The following is a 10,071-nucleotide window of genomic DNA, read 5'->3' on the forward strand; positions in this document are numbered from 1 at the left end:
TCGGAACAACCACTCATTCTTTCTTTTGGGATTGTTACGTATGCTAGTCAGGCTAAATGTTTCACTTGTACTGCTTTTGAGCATATATTTTATTAAAAGGATGGAATGGAATATTATGCAGAATTAAAATTAAAAAATTATTCTTTAGCGCTATTAAAATTTGAAAGAGAAATTTCCGGAGTTCCTAAGAGACGAACCCCGCCCCATGCAACTAGGTTTATTTCAGTCACTACTGTGAACTGCTCTTAGTGAACTGCTCTGAACTCTAAGGTTTTAACTGCTAATATTGTAAGTTATTCCTTAATGAAAACCCAAGAAACTGTGAATACTACGTCGTTTAGTGATTACTATACATTACATCTAAGAAGTTTATTATGAAATAAGGAACTACATCATGAAGATTAGATCATGGATGGATACGTGAGATTATTTTGTTTTACTGATTAAGTGGTGATGAATACTGATTGCGAAATCGACTGTCAAATAGTCGAATGGACTGTATATTGTTTAACCAATCGGCATTAAGGCAAAGCCCGGATTCCAACAATCCTTGGCATGCATTTGAAATGCACACGCCTGTACTTCTTTGAATCTTTCTGCACACTGAGAAGTAGTACTCTGTTACTTTGATTTCCGATGGAAGTAACTCTTCTTGCAGGTTACTCAAATATTAAATAAAAGATGCTAAAATCCTAGTTGGTAACTCTGGCATAGAGCTCATCATTTATCCGCTTTTCTATTTGAAAACATGTGAGCTTATATTACCGTAAAATATTTAGCTTAAAGGGAATTTTTTTTTGGAACAAATGTTATTGTGTACTGGTTTCAAGTCGAACTGCTCAGGCCGGCATTTCCGAGCAGCCGATTTTTGAAAAGATTGTCATCTGACGAATTTTGTTTCGTTCAAACAATTTTAAAACGCATAAATTCCCACTCTTATTGTCTAATTAATAGTGCAACAGATGAATCAATTTGTTAAAAACAGTGGTTCACAAACCCTATTAGTCATTTGGATACTTATAGGACTTTCACGTCTAACTGCCGTATTGTTTGAGGAACAAAATAATCGAAAATTGTTTCCTGACTTTGTTAAAAAAACACCAAACATTTTAATATTATGTTAATAACTGAATCAAATATCATTAACAAACGCGAAGTTCAAGACGAGATGATAAAAGTGTTGTTTTCCTAGCATTATTTTTTCCGCCTGGAATTAATGACCTGTTGTCAATAGCTTTCTTTCGCTTTATTCAATCCGAACTATGCCTTTACATTCATAGCTGCTCACTCCAATACGTAATAATAAAAATAAAATGAGTTCGATGTTATTTCTGAAACTATTTCTTCTTTCAAAACGGAATAAGCCTGCCCAGCATCCATCCGTCGCTGAACCATGTTTAAAACAACGTAATCAACTCATAATCAACGTCGCTGTGTACAGCACGACGATCTCGCAGCTTAGGAGCGGCGTTCAAACCGTGACTGGTGTACTACACCCATAGACCGTGAGTAGCCAGGAAATAAACTATTAAGTATAGAATCATCGTGAATGTTTAATAACCATAATATAGGGCATTAATCCATGATGGTTGATCCCGTGAAAGAACTGCATTTCGCCGGAATGAACTATTGCGTTTCATGTTGTTCAATATTATCATCATATTCGAATACACAAATATTCTAGCATCGCCAGGGCAAAGCTGATCTCTACAATAGACACTGCATCTTTATCAACTAGCATAAAAGTCTAGTCATATCAAGCATTTTTTTCCTGTTTCTACAAGAAATTTGTATTCTCACTTCTCTCAGGTGATGCCTCGATCTTTCTGATGTACGTTTTACAATTAATTCCTTTTCGTGGTTGCCTCTTTATTAGGTTCTCATAAGACATTTTATAATGTAAAATTATTTCAACGAAAACATTATTGACCATTCAATCGATGATGTACGTGCGTTTGTTTAACGTTTCATTCAGTAGAATGACAATTATTTGGGTGAAGATAGCAACATGAAGATTTTTTTTGTATGAAAAATCTCATAATTATAGCAAAAATAAAATATTGCCTAAAGCAATTGATGTGCGGAATGCTGCTGCTAACACATTGTTATCCCAGAATTATTTCAACGACTATTTTTAAATATTAATGACAGTATTAGAATTTTTTTGATTATTAGATTGATTCATTGACAGGAAACTGACGGGTAATTAACTAAATAAACACAGATTTGCGATTAAATAAACTCTCTTAAGCCGAATAATTAAAGTAACATTGTCGCCGAATGTGGTGTGAACATAGAAATTTTATAATTACTCGCTGCGAATTTGCGTTTCAGGAAAATGAGAACAAAATATTTCTACCGTGGGCGCCTATGGCGTTGAACATGATTGAACCATAATCTCGATGTCTTATAACTGGACCTGAACCTAGGATATCTTCAACATATTGTATTTGTGTAAAATTAAGTCTAATTGTTTCTAGATAGTTCCAAAATTGTCATCAATTGTTGCTCGCGAGGGACAATTTCTGTCAGAAAATTAGTTAATTTGCAATATAAGTGGTGCATGGCTTACAGGTATTGTCTGAATATCAATCAAGGCTTTCATGTAAACTTATATGAATGAAACAAAACAATATTTCTACATCAAAGTTTTACTAGATAAGTACAAATATTTTACTTATGCCAATGTTTCAATTGCAGAATGTTAAGAAACAATGTTCTCACCCATGATACTAAGCTATAATTTCGATGCGAAAAAGCTTTTGTTCACATAGTTGACTTTGTCGTTTGTTGGTAACTCGCAAAGCTGTAATAAGGCCGGTTAATCAAGTTGCGATTAATTTTGATCTCTAAAAAATTAATTTTTAAATCATCTCTGAAATCCGCACAATAGAATTGAGTGATGAATGCACCACTCTATTTAAGTAAGCATTTAAATAAAATATCAGATTTCTTGAACCTTAATCCAATTACTGTCGCATACAAATTTCCGACCATTTAAGTTATAATATAGTTTTATCATTGCAATTTTATCACGTTTTTCCAACTAAATTCCCATTTTCAATTACAAAATAGTTCTGCAATAATTCTAATATTATAGGATGCAGTTTTCATCATCTTTTGCAAATTTGCATAATTTAATTCAACCGTTTTCATTGAAGCGGTCAAGTTCGACCGCCGTGAATATGTCGAAATGAGACCTCAGCGCCCGTCGACCTGATGATGTCTGGCCTTCGCTTTGATGCTACCGAGGCAATTAGATCGCATGATTGCTAGAGCAACGACTCCTGCCTAACAGGGATACGCTAACGCTCGTTGTGTTTGACCACGTATTTTCGCGCCATCGAATCACCGTGACAAAATACACGAAAAAATTTTCTTGGCTGGATTTTTTACTCATTAGCTGTGATTGGATAGCCCTCGTTAGTATAGCGATGAGTCTCCCAGCCTGTACTTTGGAGATCAGGGCTGGATTCTTTACCGGGAAGAATAAGTCTCGTTGCTTTGCTATGGGAACAAAGCAAACAAACAGTAAGTAATACAAATATACAACAAAAATGTACGAATAAATTAATAACATCGATTTACATCAATTCTCATATTAACATTATTCACATATTGCTTTCTTCGTACAGTAATATATAGATATAATCTTCCTGCCACCTGAGACAAGCTCGAAACCAGATCATGTCTCAAAGTATTACAATCGAGCAACTTCATCTCAAATTAAATTACTTCCTTGAACCTGAATTTTTATCAACCAACGTCCACTGAAGAATATTGTTCGATCCTGAAAATTTAAATCAATGATTTCTCTGGTCATTAACCACTCGTGTTTAAACAAGCTTATTCTGCTATCTTATAGTAATAATATATAGTATTATAAAGTTCAATCATGCAAACGTATGGTAAAATTTATGATCAAATTTCTGCGAGAGACAACAATTAAATGACGACACAAATTCACGAACGCATGTGTCTCAAATTATAACTATAATCAAAATAATGATCGAGGTTCTAGGCCAATCATTTAAAGTCAATTCTAAAATTACTGTCATATCCGTTGAGTTTTTTTTAAATTTTTAGAGATTTAGTTTTTTGTTTAATTTAGCGGCAAATGGAATGCTGAATTTTCCAGCAATGCAATTAACGAATGTGCCCTAAACCGCCATTTACTGGCAGTGACAGCTCGTGACAATAATTCTTCACCTAGAAATATTGTGATTGTTTGCAGCATCCACTTAATGTTCATTTTTTTAATTACACGCATTTTAAATTATCCAGGCTCATAATTCAAAATTCACGGGTAAAATTAAAATTTTTAATTATGCTTGAACGTTTATGTTCGTGGGAGCTTTTGTTAAGCACAGTCGCATTGCATAAAAATTTAGTTTAACATATTTGATTTTCATATGAGCTGATGCACAAGAAATGTTACAATGGAAATCTAAAAAATAAATTATGTTTTTAGAACTCAACAAATTGTGATTTTCCAAGACTTAGACTGGGGTTTGAGTGCATTTATTTAATTAAATATTTTAGTTCATACTGCGAGCTAAATAAGATTTAATTTCCCCTATTTTCCATGCGATTAATGTAATTGGCAGACATTTAAGCTGCACAATTTGACCGGAAGTAACTTGAACTACCGCAATGAAAAAATGATGCAAAAAACCTCGAATTAATCGTAACCCACTCTACTGTCACGTTAGAGAGATGCCCTAATAATAAGATCTTGAAATAACATGCAGTAAAAATAACATATTCATCATATCGGAATTGGCCATATTTGGAGACAATTATGAAGTTCCTACACCTATATAAATGACTCCACTACAGCGGCTTTGAGTGATAACAATAAGGACTTCGAGGGAAAAATATAGACATTGAATCAACTCAAGATGGCAAATGTTTCGGTATGAATGTTGATGCGAATAATTGTATTCAATTTTAATTTTACTCCCGGCATATCAACAGTAAATTTTAACACTATAATTAATGAGCATGATAGGGGCGGCCAATCATGGTCAAGTTACCTTATCACTAATCATGTTCAGGTACCCTTACCACTAATCATGGCGAAGAACCTTTACCATCAATCATGCATGGTCAAGCACCCTCAACGCTAATCATGGTGGTACCCTCCCACTAATCATGGTCATATGTACCCTTACAGCTAACTATGGTTAAGTACCTCTAACGAAACAAACATTGACAGCTGAAACAAATCAACTTCGCAATCAGAGAATGTGATTAACTCTGTTCAGGGAATAGTAAATATAACGCGGGACGTGCATAATGGCCATCATATTCAAGTTGAAATAGAACCACGCGGTTTCAAAGTGCTTTTACAGACATTAAATCATTTTGTCTGCTCACGTTAGCATTGATTTTGATTTAATACCATTCAATCATTGATAATTTATTATTCATTGAAAGAAAACCGAGAAAGTAACCTGTCGTCAGCGAAATTCCGTTTTGCGTAACAAATTTGAAAGTAACTTGATAATAATCTAATAAGGGAGCGCGGGGTAGATATTGTTCAGTATTGGTTTCATTTCTGCGACTGAAAATCTTTTCTTTATTTTTGAAGTAGCGAAAATTGATATAGAGGTGCTTTAAAAGTCTTTGGTTACTTATAATGTTTAAAAATTATTTACTAATAACGGATATTGGGATTCAACATATAAGAGAAATGATGCCTTGGATCTCTGAGAACATTAAAAAATTAATCAATAATTATGATATAGCCCATAATTGGAACATATACAAGCGACTAGAACGCTTAAAGCATTCTAATATCACTCGGTTGTAATAAATCTACGTCAGTATGACTGATAAAGAATAATTTTTAATGATCTGATTCTCATTTGACATTTGAATTTCCCAAATTAATTGCGTCCTCACAGAAAGACAACATCAGTGCATCAATTTTAATTTCTTTTTAAAAAACTTCATTAATTAGTGAAGCTGATGAAGCCGCACGCGGTCGCGCGGGACTCAAAAGAAGAGTCGTCAATAGGAAGATCGTATCATGCGTACCAAGCGTAATTAATACACCAAATAATCGTATGTATAATGTGTTCTACCGTAGTACCAAGTGTTCCACATTAGTACCAAGTGTTCCACATTAGTACCAAGTGTTCCACATTAGTACCAAGTGTTCCACATTAGTACCAAGTGTTCCACATTAGTACCAAGTGTTTATAGCGGTAAGTTGGTTCTACACCGCTATAAGCTAAGTCAAACGCGATGAGGGATCTTAGAAGAAAAACTAATCTAGAGAGACGCGTGTTTGGAGAGTGTATTTAAGTGTATGTATCCGTGAGTTGCACCTGTAGAATGAATACAATACATATAGAATACAATACATATTAAGATGAATACATATTAACAATACACATTAAGATGAAGTCAATATTAGGTACAATCAATATACAAGTAAATATTACAGTTTTGAGGAACAATCTAGGAGCTATTTAAGAGCTTACCCCAAACGTTGGAGGACAAGGCAGTAGTGCGGTTACAGTTAACGGAACTTACGAAGAAAGAAAAAGTCAATTTAGAAGTAGTTCGGATGTTTACGAAAGGATTGATTTTATTCGAAAATTTGAAGATTTAACTACTTAAAACTAAGATTAACATTGGATGTTCCTACATGTTCCACATTAGTACCAAATGTTCCACATTAGTACCAAGTTTTCCACATTAGTACCAAGTGTTCCACATTAGTACCAAGTGTTCCAAGGGCTCCAAGCATACCATGTGTTCCAATTGTTCCTAGCGAGCTATGTTTCCCAGGCATAACAAGCGAAACAACATATACCAACGTTACAAGTGTTAGAAAGGTACAAAGCGTACCATGATTAGCAAACGTACCCGCGTACCCTATCTACTAAAGCGTACATACATATGTTCCAAGCGTATTATGAGTACTGTCTCTACCATGAGTACCTACAAAGACAGAATTTTATTAGGCAGTTTCACGCAGCGGTGAAAAATCTATTCCTTTACCATTTCGAAGATTCACAGTGACTAATAATGAAAGTTTATAATGACTGACTTTATAATAATGAAAGTAAGTAATAATGAAAATCAGTTTTAGTAACAATAAATAATGTTGCAGATACAAAGAATGTATTTTTAACGACTTATGATGCATGAAGTGATTATTCCCAACATATACTGCATAGATTTTTTCAAGTAACCTCCTATGCACTGTCAAACCATGAAAAAATATATTGTAATTTGGCAAAAAATAATAGGATAATTATCCAGCTTATGTCACATTACACGTTGGACGCGTGGAGGAATATTTTCCAGCACTCGGAAATTTAATGGGTAATATTGTCCTAAAAATGACACACTTACATACCAATGATGAGCGAAGGACAGACGCAGCACTGACGTACCGTTTTATCGAGTCAAACTTGGTCATTATGACTCACAAATAAGTTAAAAAGGCACTGCTACATAGTCAAAGTCCTTTCGCTTCTGCGCAACATTTTCATATTATGCAATAATTTTCCTCACGCAATTCATTAAACACTTCTAGCCTATTTCGAAATCTTTAGGCTCAGCATTTGAAAAAATCTGGTTACGATGTTTTGATTTAGAAACTGTGCTAAAAAGACGGGCGATACCAAATTGGAATTGATTTTTTTGTTGAAATTGAGCGCACGTGGCAAAATCTATGTGTCCTCAAGTGAGGAATTCAATGACGCGTTGAAATCAATGACCGTCAAATGCTCAAAGTCCGACCTTTAATAAGCGCGCTCAAGAGTCGCATGGACTACCGAACTTGATGCTTATGTAAATATTTAAATAATGTAAAATAATTATGTGATGTCAACTGATTAATTGTTGTAAAATAATTAAAAGTTGCAAAATAAGAAAATTGTTTAAACAATCGAAAGTTGTAAAATAATATCATTAAATATTATCAAATAATTGTATTCTGTGAAATAATTAAATATTATAAAATAATTAAGTGTTGTAAAATAAATAAATGTTCTTGTTGTTCAACGATCACCTTTAACAAGTGCACACATGCCACCATCACACGTGGATAGAAAATTAACCGACGTGCGCCGGTGCAGGTTTTAGATCTTCTTTCCACCACTCAAGTCTGCTTGATGAACCTCACCTGGGATGATATGTCTATAATTGATTCAAAGACTTTAACCATAAAGTCATTTTATAAAGTTTTTTGGTTATGGCTTAACTATGCACATTTTCACTAGCGTTACAACTTTATTACCGTAGCTAATTGTTAAAAAGTAGCTTATGAAACTTTGAAATTAATACATTTAGGGGCTGACAATATTTTGCCCAAATGTTTGATACTTCGATGTTGTTTCGACAGCTTCCAATTTGAATTTGAAGACTCTACATTTTTAAGATTTTTCGTCTTGCATTTAAAGTACTTTCGAATCTGTACAGTAAGGATATCAGTAAGTTGCTCCCAGTCTTCCGAACTATAATTGGACCGGACCAACAGCTGCCGAGCTAATTTCAAGTGCAGAATTTGTACATATGTTCTTTTACATGCTATTATATTGATTAATTTCAATTATTTTTAACCAAATTTATTTTACTTATGTTATTTTCTCTTATAATTTCTCGAAATCTTCGTATTAATCTCATTCGATGCAATTCTAGACTTTGTTATTCTCATAATTTCAGTGTGAATTCAAATAAAATGAAAGCCACGAGTCTATTTTCAGTGAACCTGATATAGCATTCGAAAGTTGAATATTAAAATCCTCGAAATTTTTTTCTTTCATCATATATCGTTTGTCTGCATGTTAGGAGATTGGCACTGGAAATATTCAATGGATTTTCGAGCGTTCATCTACAATACCAATCGTCTAGAATGCAAACAATCTTAGTAGAAGTGAAGAAATAAGCAAGTAAAAACGGCTCATGAGATTCATTATAAGGTTTTCTCAGGTTATGAAAATTCATTGAAATCAACTCGCGAAATCCAAAATTTCATGTTCCCTCATTCTAAAGTTGAAATGAAATCCTTCATTCTAAAGTTCTCAAATAAATATCGCGTAGAGTCGTAGACAATAAATAACAGTGTCTTATTACACTACACATAATAATATTAAAAGTGGTCATTAGATAGCTGCGAGGTTATCTATCCTAAGCTATACAGGGGTCGCCTGCAATAGAATTACAATGGACAAAAGAATTGGTGATCCGCAGCTGCGTGACGTGTCATGGCTTCCTGTTCTGAGTATAGCGTCACTATGAGTAGTTTATTATTATAAAACTTATTTATTATATGGCTTATTTATTATATGGCGTTGGCGCTCCAAGTATGAACGCGTTCAAGAACAGACTAGATAAAGCTATGGAAAAATATATGTTCAGATTTGAAATGCCTAGCTCCTTATCGAACCCGGTGGAAGTCTAGTAGCTACTTCAAACTATCGCCAGTCATGAAAAGATCCGGTCAAATGACACGAGTTTAGATCTATGAACAAGGCACGAAAAGGAAAAGAATCGGCGACAGGCCACATCAGGCCTACACTTCAGCGCCGTCATTACTATGTTATGTTATTAGAACCCTGACATAATATGTGGTTTGCTAGCCACATTACTTATTATGTGGCTGCTTAGATTCTAGGCTTATTATGTGGTTAGTTAGCCACCTGCTTTTTAATTGTGGTTTATTAGCGACCTGGCTTATATGAACCCGATGCTGTTATTTAGCGATCTGGAATATTATGTGGCTTATATTTGCCACCTGGCTAATTGTATGGTTTATGTGCCACCATGCTTATCATGTAACTCAGTCGCGACCGATCTAATCATTATGTAGCTAAATGAGGCCCCTTGCTTATTGTGAGGCTTAATTCTGTACTTTTTACAACACTTCTCTTTAACTTCACTTCTTGCCTGTCTGTCTGTCTGTCTGTCTGCTACAAATCTTGTAATCGAAATTTAATACACTTCTACTTATCCTATCGATCTGAAATTTTGCACACTTGTGTAAAGTTGGAGACAATGCATGAATCAAATGTCAAAATAAAAGATTTTAAAAATTAATTTTTAATTTGA

General features: G+C 34.1%; 1 long non-coding RNA gene across 1 annotated transcript; it reads right to left on the reverse strand.

Moving 5' to 3' along the window:
* Nucleotides 1-6,286: 6,286 nt before the first annotated feature.
* Nucleotides 6,287-6,649, reverse strand: LOC108677046. Its single transcript, XR_001931226.2, has 2 exons — nt 6,492-6,649; nt 6,287-6,335 (listed from the first exon to the last, which is right to left on the reverse strand). It is a non-coding gene; the product is annotated as an uncharacterized LOC108677046 (long non-coding RNA).
* Between the last annotated feature and the right edge of the window lie 3,422 nt (nt 6,650-10,071).

This window comes from Hyalella azteca, unplaced genomic scaffold, assembly GCF_000764305.2.
Source record: "Hyalella azteca isolate HAZT.00-mixed unplaced genomic scaffold, Hazt_2.0.2 contig7741, whole genome shotgun sequence".
Taxonomy (NCBI): Eukaryota; Metazoa; Arthropoda; class Malacostraca; order Amphipoda; family Hyalellidae; genus Hyalella; species Hyalella azteca.